Here is a 15140-nt window from a genome sequence, read left to right on the forward strand (position 1 = left end):
GGTGAGGAGGGGGGATGGCATGGTTTGATTTAACTTTGCAAGAGTTGGGAGGGGGGAATTGAAACCAAATGAGGTCTAATCTTTACTTTCTTGAGGGAGGAACATATAAAACTAAATAGCATCCTTTTTGCATAGCAATAATTTACATTTGTACTGTTCTAACTCTACACTTGAGTATCATTTCAGCTTATGGTTTTGAAGGAGGAAAAACAATCCATCCCAAAAGGGCTTTGTTAGAAGTGTGCTGGAGGAGCCTGTGGAAGTCAGTCAGTTTGACTAAGTTGCAAATAATGTTCCATCTCGACTGAGGAAAAAAAGAAAACCCCTTGATTTCTGAAGGGGAAAGAAAGGTTAACTGGTCATGTTCTTATATCCTGATAACTTCTATTTTCAAGAAAGCTTGACCTGTGTATTGTGAAATTAAGTCTCTTCCAGAGTCGAAATGTAAGAATTTGCTTTTGCTTTTGGCGAAATAAGTTAAACTAATTGAGCAATCTTCTGAAGTTTTGCATGGTCCAGGCATTCATCAAAATAGGGATTTGTCTTCTGAATGTAAGTAAATTTGGGTATTGTTCTTGTTTACATCTTCTGTAAACTGACTGTAACACTTAGGTATAGTGTTAATGGTCCTGGCTTTGTTTTTTTCCTTTTCCCCTTTGGAAAACTGGAATCCCTATGGTGAATGACAAACAAGGATTGCGTCAGTAAACTTTGTTATAGTAGCTGTTGCAGCAATATCTGACAGGATCTGTCTTTTTACTCAATGTGGTGATTCAACCAGGCAAAACTGTGCAGCAGCAGTATTTTCATTGGACTGACCCCTAAATCTGTTCATTATCTATCATTTAAGAAGTTGAGCATTTATTTTCCTGTATTGTTATTTTTATAGAATTTCTTCATATCTTAGTATAATCTCAACATGAAATTTAGTATCTTGTGTTTTACCTGTAAGCAGCAAAAAGTCTTAGAAAGCAAAGCCTGGGGAGAGGAAGCAAACACTGCTGTGCCATACACCAGACAGACATTTTTGTTGCATTTATTCCTGAAATAGCTACTGTCATCATGTAGCCACTGAAATTATTTGTTCTTTTCCAACTGATAGCCTAAATTTCTTGAGTGGTGGAACTGTCTCCTTTAAAGCCTAATCTCCCCTTAATAGTACTGTCTTGAAATTGTGTTTTAACACATGCTGAAATTTGGCTTTATAGAATGGGCAGTGGTATAAAGAATTTCTCTAGTACCAGGCATGAAGAGGATGGCAGTGGTTCCTGCTGCCTCCCTGGCATGTCTAACCTGGTGTGCTGGTTTTGTCTGGGAAAGATTTAATTTTCTTCACAGTAGCTACTATGTTTTGGATTTGTACTGGAAACAATGTTGATAATGCAGGGATGCTTTAGCTGTTGGTGCCAGTGCTTACAGTGTCAAGGCCTTTTCAGCTTCTTACCCCACCCCACCAGCAAGTAGGCTGGGGGGGGCACAAAAAGTTGGAAGGGGACACAGCTGGGACAGCTGACCCCAGCTGACCAAAGGGATATCCCAAAACGTATGATGTCATGCTCAGCATATAATGCTGGGGGAAGAAGGCGGGGGTGGGGGTGGGGGGAACGGACGGATGTTCAGAGAGATGGTGTTTGTCTTCCCAAGTAACTGTTATGTGTGCTGGAGCCCTGCTTTCCTAGAAATGGCTGAACACCTGCCTGCCAATGGGAAGCAGCGAATGAATTCCGTGTTTTGTTTTGCTTGTGCATGCAGCTTTCGCTTTACCTGTCTTTATCTCAATGCACAAGCTTTCTCACTTTTACTGTTCTGATTCTCTCCCTCATCCCACCCGGGGGGGAGTTAGCAAGCGGCTGTGTGGTGCTTAGTTGCTGGCTGGGGTTAAATCACGACACCTGGGCATTCTTATCTGCTTCTATCTGTTCAGTTTTAGCTCTTCTCTCAATTTCTGCATGGTTTTTGCTGTGTAAGAAAGACATAGTCTGAAATGAAGAAAACCCTACCTGCTAAACATGTCTGGAGTGCCTGTTAGGGACTCATTTCCACAGTAGGCATTAGGAGGTTAGCTACTTGCTGTGGGTATGCCTTTCTTCCTCACTCTGAAGCGATAAGTGCCCCTCAGCACAGGAATTTTTGAGTACAGCCTTCATGGACATTTTGAATATAAAAAAATCACACTTTACTGCATTATTGTCATTCAAGGAAACAAAGTATTGTTGCTTCTACTGTTTTTAGCAAGGCAATAACTGGCAGCATTCTTCTGTTTGGGGAAATACGATTATTCATCTCTATTGGAATATCTTATAGAGTAAGTTTTGTAAGGAAAGACTTTGAAACTCAACATGAAAAAAATGCTAAAAATATATATATCCCATTGAATACAGAATGGTATCTTAAAGAAGCGTGTTCTTGTCTTGCCAAAGATGAGATCAAAGTTATTTGACATTTCCACATTGTGTTTACAGATAAAACCATTATTCTGATTTGCATTCAGCGTGATGCATGTGACAGGCCATTATCTGGATTATTCAATGTGTATAATTAGGCATTTACTCTCTTTTCCTTTCAGAGTATCTGTGCAAGGGTTTAAAAATTTGAAGTAATAATGATCTGTGCACTTTCATACAGCATTTCCATAATTAATTTGGGAGGTTGGTCAGAAGGACTTATTTTAAGCTTTTGTGCTTGAAAATAGGTTCCATTAATTTATAGAGATGGGTATTGACGTGCAGTCTGCAGTGGAATAGCATAGCGAAGTAATATCCTGGCCTGTGGTAATGTATCCGGGATTTCAGGCCTGGGCTGTTATCTCTGGGCTGCTGGCCTTCAGGCAAACACTTTTGGTAGTAGGCTCTTAATACTGGTGTTTTGAGTTGCATTGGCGAAACAGCTGTGCAAAAAGAATTGTCCCTGCCCAAACCAATGCAGCACATATGCAAACTGTGGAGCATTCTCTCTGGAGCTGAAATTAGCTCACTCGAACACCTGTATTGAAACTGCTTTAGAAAGATTTTTATTTTCAATTCACGGTTCAGTTTTTCTTGAATGTAAAGGAGACCTGGATTTATTTGGAAATGTGCGCTTAAGATAACTTTTTTTCTTTAAAACCCTTTGTATAACCAGAGAGAAACTATTGCTGTATTGTGAGAGTGATGGATAACAGGACTTGTTATGCCTCTTGCAGATACATACACACATTCCAACTTCCATTGCTAAGCAGTGGGTTATGTGGCCGATTGGTAGAAGGAATGTTTCATTTCAAAGTTTTGGAAGTGCACCACGTACTTAGGAAGTTTTAAATTCTCCAAAGAATTCTAATTATTTTGGCTTGGAGGAACCAATCTTGTGGAGTTCCCTGGTATAGCTGCCCTTTGGGTCTGCCTGCATCCTGACTGTGATCCCTGCACGTGGGGTCCAGCACTGGCTGGGGAGAGCATCTGAAGCAGCCCCATGTCTTCAGCTCCACTGGTGGAGGGGCTCAGGGGGACCCCCTCCAAAGTCCAGTACTCATTGCAGCAGAGGAACCCGCTTGGGGTTCATGGTGTGGAAAATCCTCACAATCAGCACCTTTTACCTGGCCCTCTTTGAGTTCTTGGAAAGAAAGAAATGTTTGTTGCCTCACTGGTTGAAAATTTGTTTTCCCTCTGAAAGAGGAACCATGAGATGTGGGCAGTTGGGTTTTTAAAAAGTCATAGGCGAACTGTGGCACACATGAACGAGCAGACTATAGTAAGTGCCAACTGTATTGCAGGTTATTTTTAGTGTCTCTTCCTGCACTGTTGAAAGGAGTAGGCTGGTACTGGTGGTGAGGAGTGCATCCTGCTTATGCCTCTGTGCTCTCCCTCCTCAAATGGATGGGTGTTCCTCGCCAGTGAGGCTGCTAGTTAAATTGCTAGTTTAGGATGCTCAAGATTCATTTTCTTAATCGGTTTGGAGGGATTTTGCTACATGCATCTTCTGCAGATGATGCCATTTGCTACAGAAGCAGCACAAACCCAGAAATTTTGTTCCCTCGCATTCTGCCCTGTTTCCTTAGAAACTGATTTCTTACCATAACTGTGGACTGAGAATCAAGTCGCTTCATGTTCTCTCTGTTAGAAACATGTAAAATCAAATTGATGCACACTAAGTGCAAATATATTGGTCCTCACTTCTCTGCAGTGAATCTTCTCTTCTCTGCAGTGAATCTTCTCTTCTCTGCAGTGCATCTTCTCTTGCTGATCATTTGCCAACTCAGATGCTCTAGAGAAGAGAGCCCATTAGGCTGTGATTGCTATTCCTTTGATTAAGCTGTGAGGAGTCGTCCTTGCTGGAAGTAAAACTTATTTTTAGTAGCTTGCATGAAATGTTCAGCTTGTGTGTCAAGAAAAGGAAGTTCAGTTGCCTAATTGATTACTGTCCATGTCTTCACTTCTAAGAGAAAAAAAAAAATTACAAATTCTGGGGAAAATTTGAACAGCTTGAAATCACATAAAGGGGCGAAAAAAAGTCGTTGTTAGTGGAGGTATTGCTCAACTGGTAACAGATCTCCTAGTGTTTTGTTTCTGATAAATAATCTGGCAGTGCTTCCCTAAGGCAGAGATGTGTTGCATCTTCACTGTGCTTCAGCTAATTTTAATAATGTGTTTATTTATACTGATGGTCCTTTGTGGGTTTTGGAGATGAGGAGGCAAAAAAAAGGGAAGGAATAACATTGAACCAGTCTAGAAACTGGCAACTGCAGAATGTTTGGTTTTGTTAATGTTGCATTAAGTCCTCATTTCGTGGATGTGGAAGAGGTAAATGTTAGCAAGGGAAGCGTTTCTGCCCCAGCTTTGTGCCCTTAATTATTCTGGTCCAAGCATTTGTGTGGCCACAGAGCTTTATGCAAAATCTATTTTGCCTTATTTCATATGTGGTGGTATTTGGGTGAGCTATTTCAGTAGTTATTTTTTCACATAGACATGTTCCATGAATTAAAAATGTAATTGTTATCTCTGTACTGTATTTTTTACTCTAATGAATTTACGGTGGTTGTGGTGTGAAGCCTCCTGCACATTTGTGATTGAACTTCTACTCCTTGGTATTGCAGAAGAGCCATTGAAGAAACAAGAAGATACTTGACGTGATCTTTAAAAATCATTATGTTTCTGGAGGGTCGCTTCTTTGAATTAAGTTCAGAGGTTCAACCTGAAAATAAACAACAGCAGGTAGTTCTCTTTAAGCAATTATCCCTCTGGAAAGGTATTTTTCTTCTAGTACTTGTTTTCTAATTTATGGTACAGTGTAGTTCTACGTTGGTGTTTTTCCCTTATCACAGGTACTAAATTAGCTCATTAAACTGAATTAAGTTTTGAAATTAATCAGATGTTTGAGTCAAGCATCACAAAGCATTGGGAATCTTCAATTCCTAATTAAAAAGTTAGCTGCATGTCATGCATTGCACATTGCTTTCATTAATTTTCTCTGTAACAAAGGGGCCAGTCTGGCTTTCATTGAAACTTGATGCAGATTTCTGGTGCATGTCAAGTGGAGTAGAATAAAGCTGCAAAATAGCTTTTAATGATAAGCTATAGTTGACTACCTTTGATCAAAAGAGATGGTTTGCCTTGAAAAATAGGGTTATAAAACGCACTAAAAGGGAAGCCTTATACAACAGCTCAGATGAAACCCACCTATTTTTATCGGGTTTTAAGAACATGTGTTTGAAAGTAAAAAGCCAGTTTGAGGTAGTTGCTTGTCTTCTGCAGTTTGCACTTTTTCTGCAAGTTGTCTTTGGCACATTTGTATCTGCAGTGTTGGGAGGGGAGTTGCAGCATGGATATTTTGATGAAAGGTGGAGGAATGGAGATGCAGCAGTCCTGCACTAGCAGTGAGCTACTGGGGGAGGGAGGGACACCATCAAAATGAGTACAACTTCAAAAATAAATGTTTGTCTATGTTCCTTTTGAATTTGTCTCTGATCTTAGTTTGGCAATAGTTCATTTTATTTGCAAAATTGTCACTTTTTGCTTTCTAAATAAACACTTTGGTGCAATCGCTACTGTCCTAATCCATCATATGTGAACTTTTGTGCTGTTTCTAAGGGCTTTTATGAAGAGAAGGTGGAAACTGAGGGGAAAAATAGTAACTTCACTTTTTAAAAAGAAAAAAGGCAGCACTAGAAAATGGTAAATGAAGAAGTTGTCTGACATCAGCAGAGGTCACAAGGAAGACTGTGTGAGATCCCCAGAGGGCACAATAATTTTTTTGAGAAAATAAGAACTTAAAAAATAACTGTACGGACAAGACGGGAAGATAGTAAGGGGATTTTCTTTGTTCATGAACAAATTTAACTTTCTTCTCAGTAAAGTAAATACAGTCCAGATGGCTGGAAAGTACAAGATGCTCCCAGGGGTTAGGGTGGAGGTTGGATGAATTAAGCTTTGTAGAAGTCAAAAGTGAACAAGTGAGATACAGAGTTTAAAAAAAAAAAATAATAAAAATTGTAGTTGGTTTCTATTCTTTCTCAAGTTTGTGGTCTGGATTGAGCATTTCATGAAAGTGATTAAATTAAAGAATATAAAGAGGCAATGTATCTGTTTATAATATCAGAATAGAGTAGGAAGAATACTGATAAAAATCTGTTTTTCTTTCACCAATGGAGTTTGTCAGTTTGTAAACAAATTATAATCTTAACTTTTAAATATGGCTTGTTTTAATAAATAAGGGGTTTGGTACTTTGTAGCTGAGGAAAAATACTTAAAGATATGTATGTGCACTGGTCATTATTAGTTTTGCAGCAATAGTGGCATCATGACTCCAGCTACGGCTTTATCCATAAGTTAATACTGAAAGAAAATAATACCATACATTTGAAGTTTATGTTGTGAAATGTCTTCTGATCATCTGTCATCAGGCACAGAGATTACTTCTGGGAGGTGGTGCTGTGCCTTGATGCGACTGGGCTGGTTGCCTCAATCGCTTTTGGGAGTGTTGGGAAAATTCTGGCCATCCCCTTGAACTTCAGCTACAGGGCTTCATTTTTATTTCCATTCTTCTATTCTTGTTTTTTTTGGGCACGGTGTGAGGCAAGTTCTGTCTCAAAGAGATGCAGAATGCCAGTAACCTTGCTGGAAATGCCCAGAAGTAATATTACTGAAGTAGAATGAAAATAATGCTTCAGCTTCATAGCTGAAAGAGAAAACTGTGTGCTGGTGCAGGTGTAGAGATGCTGTAGATTTGATGGCTTAGAAATAAAACCAACATAGTATTAAAGGAAAAGGTGAGATTAGAAAGGAATTGGTGGCTGCTCAGGTGGTCGAAGCATCAAGTTAGCTAGGATCTCTTCTTAGTAAAAACATCCTGAGTGGACATTTTTAGGAGTGAAGTGGCAAAGACAGTTTGCAAAAAAAAAAACATGCTGTGAAATGAAATGTCATGTGAGAATGTGCTAGATCTTATTGTTATTTTATATGAAAAAGCACGGAAAGATGCCCTATGAAACTTGCCTTGCTTTTTATCTTTAGGCACACCACTATCGCTATACCAGTACTATAACTTCAAATGTTTAACTATGTTTTTTTTACGTGCAAGTAAATGGTGTATCAAATGATACATTACGTGAATGGTGTATCAAATGCACATACCTGAGTGAGTTGGGAAGTTGGTCTTCTTTCCTTGTGTGAGAGGTGGAACCCAAGGGAGCAAAGGTCTTGCTCCCTGAAGTGCCCATTCCTTTCTTGAAGCTTTGATGCTGTAGTGGGGTGTCTTGGGCAGAGTAGGAGGTAGATAGTCTGCATACAGCACCAAAAAGTTGCTTCCAATTGCAAATTTGAGGTGAGTAAAATGTAAAAATGTTCTCTTGTGGATGTCAGATTGAGAATAAAAAGGGCTAGATAGGTGCAGGGCTGTTTCCTAGTGGTAAGCTATTGTATTTATGATTTACAGGAGGCTAGCCAAAGCAATGCTTATGGGCAGTTCTCATACCAAGAGCACACATGGCAATGGAAGAGGAGGAGCGGGCTGAAGATGAAGTGTTGTAAGTGCGGGGGATGGTGCTGAAAACTGACTGCAGAAGTAGGAGCGGCATGAAAGGAGGGACCTGCAATGGGTGGAGGGTGGGATTTCTTAAAACCATTAGCAGTCTTGGCATTTTTGAATGAATATGTATTGCTGAGGATGGGATCCTGTAAACCACTAGGTAGGAGTGGTTGGAGTGGATGGTTTCAGGTGAGAAACTGAGAGCAACTTTTAAAATGTGGAGCGAGTATGACATATTCATAGGTTAAATCTGATGACAGTAATGAGATTGTAGCAAAAGCTAATGAGTTGGAGTACACACTGAAAGACTGGTAGAAAATGAGAAAAGAGATTTTGTCTCAGGGACAAGAAGAAAGCAGGAAACCTGTGCTAACAAAAGGTGAGAAAGGAGTCACACCAGGCTGTCACATTTCATTTTCTTTTTAAAAAGAAGGAATGTAAGATATATGTGGGTTGTTCTCTTCCAGTAGAGATTTAAAATCTGAAGAGTCCGAATACCAGAACATACATAGAGTGCAGCAAAAAAAGTAGAGGTGAAAAAAGATTAGGATGCAAGTTCAGGGGCATTAAATAGCAGCTGGAAAATGCTAGGTGTCTTTTTTGTTCACAGTTACCCAGACCTTGGGCATAGCTTGAAAATGACTTTGCTTAGATGTATTGTGTGTAGCTTTAACGTATGCTTTTTCATTTTTCATAATGAAGGCTAAAGGAACACTGTCCACCTCCCCTTGACAGGCTTTTGGAAGCCACAGTTGGCACTTGTATTTTGTCTGGCTTGAAGTACTTGTCACTGAAAGAGATGCAATGTATTAACAAATATGAATGAATACAGCTTGACTAATGCCAGTCTCAGGAGGGACTCAATCTCATTTTAAGGGGGCGAGGGGAGCAGAAGTACATAATGCTGAAATTTGTTTTCCTGAGGCCAGTTAGGATGCCTGTTGAAGAACTGTACCCAGCATCCAGATCCTTAAGACCGTTCAGATGGTGTCTGAAACTGCCATTTCCCAGTGCTCGGACTGTATTTACGTGAAAATTCAATAATGCAGTAATTAAAATACCCCATCTGAAACTATTTTTACAGTCTTGCTGAGACACAGTAATTAGAGTAATACCAGACAGCAGCTATATTCTTCACAACACTGAATTGCTGAGCATTGAGCCTTTAGTAGTGGGATTTATCAGATGACAAAGGTAAAATAGAATAGCAAGTATTACTATAAACTATAAACCACGAGGTAAGTGAATTAGTATCTTCATTTTCATATGTATTTCATTCAGCCAGAAGTCATAATTAAAGCTTTTCAGATATTCTTCAATAGCTTTGACTTGTTAACATTTTTCTAAAATCAGTCTCTGCTTCCTTATCAGCACCAAAGCTTCCACTGATTGTAGTGCCAATTCAACTTGAGTAGAAGTGTTACATAGACTCTGCCCAATAGTTTCTTGCCATTCTGAACATGCATCTTGGTGTAGCGACTGTAGGAAAAAATAAAAATGAACTGTGCATCTTAATGAAAACCAGCAAATCATTTCTTGCGTAGCTTGGTGTTACTATGTTCTAATTGTGGAAATATGCGGTGCGTTCTAACTACTACCCTGCCTTAAAGTCTGCAGAGTTTGGGTAGTTCTCTATAGCATCACCAGTAAGATTAAATTGAAAAGCTTTTGGTGCATGTTTTTCTCTAGGATGCTGACAGTAATCAAAATAAAAAATAGTTTTTGAGTAGTCTTCTAAATGCACAGATTTTGGCATATCAGCTGATGTGGTTTTTTGGTTATCTAGTTAAGATAGTAACTGGAAAAATAATTTTCTGGTGTACTATTTGTAATTAAACCAAGCTGCTTCTTTGTATAATTTATGTTTAGATCTTTAGCATGATCTAAAAAGGAGGGGGAGGGTTCATATGTTTGTAACTTTAGTTCTAAAGCTGAATTCTGCAACACCAAGAATGTGCTGTGATGCAAGGTCAGCACTTTGAGAGTTCAGTGTGCATCTCTGAAAGAAAAAAATCAAGATATTGCAATAGTTCAAATAAAGCCTAGTTTAAGATTTTTAGCTTCCTGTTCAGTAACCCCTGATAAATGGTTTTGTATGTGAAAATATTATGGGAGACTTGCAATGGCTACTTTATCACTTATTGTCTCAGAAGATGAAGTACAGTACAGACATGTTTCATTTATGACAGTGACCTTTTCCTCCAGGGTGCCATTGCGATGAGTTTGTTGTCAAAGCCATCTGGCCCTGTTCGCCCGCACATGGGATACCAGAGCCATATCCCATTCTCCTTTTTGAAGAGCATGGAAGATTTTTCCATGTTCCCTCCTAAAAGGGGAATTCCAAAATTTGAAATCTTCCAATTGTAAGAGTGGTTTCCTTGACTACCAGGGTAATAATAATCCCTCTGCTATAGATTGTAAACACTCTTCCACACAAGCAAAGTTCTTTAACGTCTCTATCTGAAGTTAAGACACTTGTCTGTCTTTTCTACCATCCAAAATTCTTGACTTGTTTGGCACACTAACTCCATAAAGCTTTGTCTTTCATGGGTTTTGTTTGTTTTGTTTTTTCCTTCTGAAAACAATTTGGTCTCTTTGTAGCACATTTCAGTTCTGTTCTGTTTTTATGACTTGTTCCCCTTGCTTTCCTTCAGCTGCAATGGAGAGAATTAAGTACAGTTGTAGCCCTGATTAAAATCTTGGCTTAATTGAGTTGCAAATTTGCAATGACAGATACTTGTCAGGGTGCCGATTAGTACCTTTTAGCATTCCTGATGCCTTCCTGAATTCTGATGATACTCTGTTTTTACTATTGCTTATGTTCCTTCTCTTCTCTGCAGCAGGAAGCTCAGCACAGGGTGTAAATTGCTTTCTCCATGATAGTTACTTGTTAATTAGCTGTCAAGAAAATTAAGTCCTTTGTAATGCCTGTCTTGCCTTTCCCTTGGGGTATCTCTGATACTTGGTCTCCTCATGCAGGGTCTGAAGGCTGGTAGGCTGAGAGTGCGAAGAGTGCCATTGCCCATACCGATACACCAACATTTCCAGCTTCCTTTGAGGGGATTCATAGTGTCAGTTTGCATTGCTCAAACAATAATCCCAAACAGAGAAGTTGGTGAGGAAATCTATTCATTAGACTAACATGGGGGATATTGAGTAAGGTACAAGGGAGACACTACCAGTAGTACTGCTTTTTCTTCCACTTGGCAAGTTGAGTAACAGCCAATGTTTTCGTGCCAGTGCTCCTCACTAGCATCACCTGCCTTACTGTCAGGGAATCCTGCAGGACTGAGCCTTGTTACTGATATACTGAGTTATGATTGGGGCTAGGGGTCTGTTTCTGGTTGATAGGGATGCTAACAGTATTTTGGGAAAATCCAACAAATAAGTAGATATTGCAACAGAAAAAAAAAATTATTAGACAAAGATGCTTGATAATTAAATGGAAGTTCTCTCTCTAACCCTTGGGAAATATTTTCTTGTAAATCTTCTCAGGTGCTGAGTTTTAGTGAAGATACCTTGTGGCCCTGGTACACTTCTGTATCCTATTATAGCATCTATTTTGTATGCTGAGCGCTGAGAGCAGAAAAGATGGAAACATTGTTAGATTGTCAGTTGTTTCCAATGAAGAAGTCTGTTTGGTGGAACTGTTTGCATTCCTGTGGTCAGTGGTATAAGGAAATACCATGTTATGAAAAATTCCCAATTGTTTCCCTAAGGGCTCTTAGAGTTGCACAATCTTTTGATGGTTTTGTTTGTTAAAAAAAGAAATTAGTTGCCAACTGTTCAGTTTGGAATTCAAAATTCTCTTAAATATTTATTAGGGCTTTGCTTTTTATACTCAAAGTTTGGATTCAAACCAGAAGTGTATTTTCCTAATATACTCTTATCAGCCGTTATAATAGGGGTAGTTGAAGAAGACTCTATTTTCATTCCAGGAGGTGTTTCTTTGGGATATCCCATCAGTTCCTTGACTATCCATCATTGAGATTACTCATAGTTTCTGGATGCAGCTCTAAAATGTTGCTTTCCTGAGCAGGGGAGAGCTAGCTCTCAAATAGCACTTTAATTCTCAAGAAGAGAAATGGTACCTCTGACATACAAATCCTTTCGTCCTACAGGCTGAAGCCCCCATTTAACATTTAATTTGTACTTGCATTTTCAATATCCTGTTAGGATTTGTGTAATATGTCTGATTTCTGACATATGCATTAATTCAGATGTATTCCAAATTTTTTTGAAGCTGCTCATATTCAATATTTGTCTTACTGCTGTCATATCTTGAGTTAAAATCCATCTCTCTTCCTAATTTATTCATTCAGTAATGTCTTTCAGTTATTATTTTCCCTGATCTGAGAGCTGGCTTTGAGTTGGTTCTTTACTGTGTGACTGTTACTCCTTTTCAGATTTTCTTTTTCCCATTCTTGATACAATCTACATCCTTTGTTACTAGATGTATAATTTTATTTTGGCCACAGAGGCATGTAATTAATGAATAAGAGTTGAGAATATGGCCTAAACAATGCTAAGCACAGGGAAGACAACTGCTGGCCAGTGCCTGTGTCAAAGAGTTTCTTGCCTGTATTCAAGGGCTGCGTCGAGTGGGATGAAAAGACCCCGATGGGTTAAGCAGAGTGAATTAGGTCATGGCACCAATGGCATAGTAGTTTCACAATTATTGGGGTTTTGTTGGTTTTGTTTTGGTGTTTTTTTGCTGGTTTTCTTTTTTTTTTTTTTTTTTTTAATAACGAGAATTTTGATTTGGGGAGAGAGGAAGAGCTTGTGAAATTGCATTGAGTTATACTAGGGAGAAAGGACATGAAGAAGAAGAAGAAAGGGATTGTAGCAAAGAGCTTGTGACAAAGGGCAGAAAAAAATCTGCTCAAAAGCCTATGACGTTTGGAGTGTCACAGTTCCTGGCTTCAGCTGTTTCCCCCACTGCCTCCTTTTGCTGAGAGCTGTGGAGTCTTCAACTTCTCCAGTGCCCAGAGGTGGTGAGACAGCTGAGCAGGCTGGCCATCGCTTACTTGGGGCTATGCTGGTCCCCATGGGAGTGAGCAGTGCTGTGCAACTCCAAGGGAGCTAAAGTAGTGTTAAACACCATCATAAACGGGCATCTCTATGTTCTGCCAACCAATGCTATTGGACCCAGAGCTGACAAAATTGGAGAGAATGTGAAGTTTTTGTGTCTGTGAGTGGTCTACTCATGCCCTCTAGAAACAGTAGCTGCTAGCCTGCAAGACGGGATCTCTTCTTGTGTGTGACGGCTATGCTTAAAATAGCCTATCAGGAACTTGCATAGAAATAGCATTCCCTTATCTCTAGCAGTGTGAAGTAGATGAAAAATAAACTGTACTTATGCCAAGAATAAACAGTCATGTTAAAGTGTTTAAATTCCTGATGCTGTGGAGGGCTCCTGCTCTAACACAACATTTTGGTGCCAATATACTTCCTTGTCTTTCCCCAGTCACTGCCACTGCTTTGTATGCTCTGCCAGGGAGCAGTTGGCAGGACAGCAAAATAAGCAAATCTGCCCAAGCCCCATGCAGAGCACCTGGCTAGAGCTGATTCTGTCCCCTAAATCTGTTCTCCTGTCAGGTCTAAAAGTAGATGAAATAGTTTTGTGGCTGTTTACCTGTATTAATACTGAGTATAAGTACATTGTTTATTCCTAAGTATGAACTTGCTGAAAATAATGCTGTATTTGTGGCAACATATATTTCTCAAGTGAGCAAGGAACCGACTTTCTGTAACGAAGTAATTCACGTAAAATAGACAATTTGAGCACACATGCAATAACATCTTATTTAAACCATGGTTCTCTTCGAAGTTTTGTTTTTTTGCTTCATGGTATCATGTGACAATAATGTCTTACAGTGTTTTTGTATAATTCTACTTGCCTTTTTTTTGTGGACGCTGTTTTTTTGGAAGTCAATTCTTTACTGCTGAAATTCATAGAGAACACCGAATAATCCAGCCTTTAGTGATGATGGGGAATCGGATAGCCAGCCTGCTGAAATGCTGAAACTGGTGAAGTATATGTAGTACAATATACTGAGAAGACCTAAACAGTAATGCTTGAGGATGCTGTATTGAAGTCATGAAAGAGTAAAAAGGAAAAGCTGGTGATGGTTGAAAGAGGCTGTTACAACCTGATGCTTAAAAATGGGTTAACAGGTTGGTGAGAAGTACTGCCTGTGCCTGTTGGTGGGCTGAGCTCAGTGTTTTCACAATGCATAAAATGTCCAATTTGCCATGTATAGATCTTAAAAAAGAAAATGTAGCATATGTTTTGTATGCATGTATGAAGTCAAGGAGTCTGGCCCTCTTCCCCCAGGAAATAACTGCTTTTCCTTGTAGGAGTGGTTGAGGGGAAAGGGAAGATGATGGAAATAGGTTTGTCAGGTTTGATTGAAGATAACTTGTGCTCAAAGACTGAGAAGACAAAAGGTGATAGAAGTAAACAATTGCTATTTTATTTATTCATTTTACTTTTATGTTAGAAGATGAAGGCAAGAGGAAAACCCATAGCTGCTCAGTGGTGGGAAAGGGTCAGAGCAAGGCAGTTGTTTCCTTATGAACTTTGCACACCAGCAGTTGTCAACCTTCAAAGAGAGGTATTGTGTTCATTTCTCTGGCTCCCCACCCGACCGGAGCCTGCCCACTCGGCAGCATAGCGGCTGCTCTGGAGTTCAACTTCTGTTGGGCTAGAAGAGGATTGTGGATTGTGGCTGTTATGCTCTATTTTAAAAATGCATTAGGTAGGCTGGATTTTACTTTGGTTTGTAACTTGGTGTGCACGAGGCAAAATGGTGAAATTCCCAACGAGGCGCTCTTAAATGAGACTTCCCTTTGAGATTTTTGTAAATGAAAAATGCATTCTAGGATAACAAATTAAAACAATTCAATGAAATATTCTGAAAAAAGTTCAAGAAACTAAATGATGTGTTAATGCTTTCTTAAGTTTTAAATGTACACTGTATTCCAGTAATATTGCAAAGCCTACTAGGAGTCAGTAATCTTTGTTTTATTTTACAGGTCAGCTACATTACTAGAGCAAGGAGAGCTGTGGAAAAAATCAAGGTACCTAAAACATTTTGCTGTCTGAATTCTTGGCTGTGTTCTTGCTCATCATTTAGTGA

The 15140-nt window shown here is 39.3% G+C and overlaps 1 protein-coding gene across 7 annotated transcripts in view; it reads left to right on the forward strand.

Moving 5' to 3' along the window:
- Positions 1-15140, forward strand: part of ADD3 (adducin 3) — a 113570-nt gene that overhangs the window by 32304 nt on the left and 66126 nt on the right. For 4 of the 7 annotated variants that reach the window (XM_049810385.1, XM_049810386.1, XM_049810383.1 and 1 more), the window contains one exon: positions 15037-15081. The exons of 1 other annotated variant lie outside the window; for it this stretch is intronic. The gene's annotated coding sequence lies outside the window, so the exon portion shown is untranslated. Of the gene's footprint in view, positions 1-7905; positions 7997-15036; positions 15082-15140 lie in introns of all 7 variants that reach the window. 2 more of the 7 variants (XM_049810384.1, XM_049810388.1) reach the window with 2 other exon arrangements.

The sequence above is a fragment of the Accipiter gentilis genome, chromosome 9 (genome assembly GCF_929443795.1).
Source record: "Accipiter gentilis chromosome 9, bAccGen1.1, whole genome shotgun sequence".
In the NCBI taxonomy this organism is placed as follows: Eukaryota; Metazoa; Chordata; class Aves; order Accipitriformes; family Accipitridae; genus Astur; species Astur gentilis.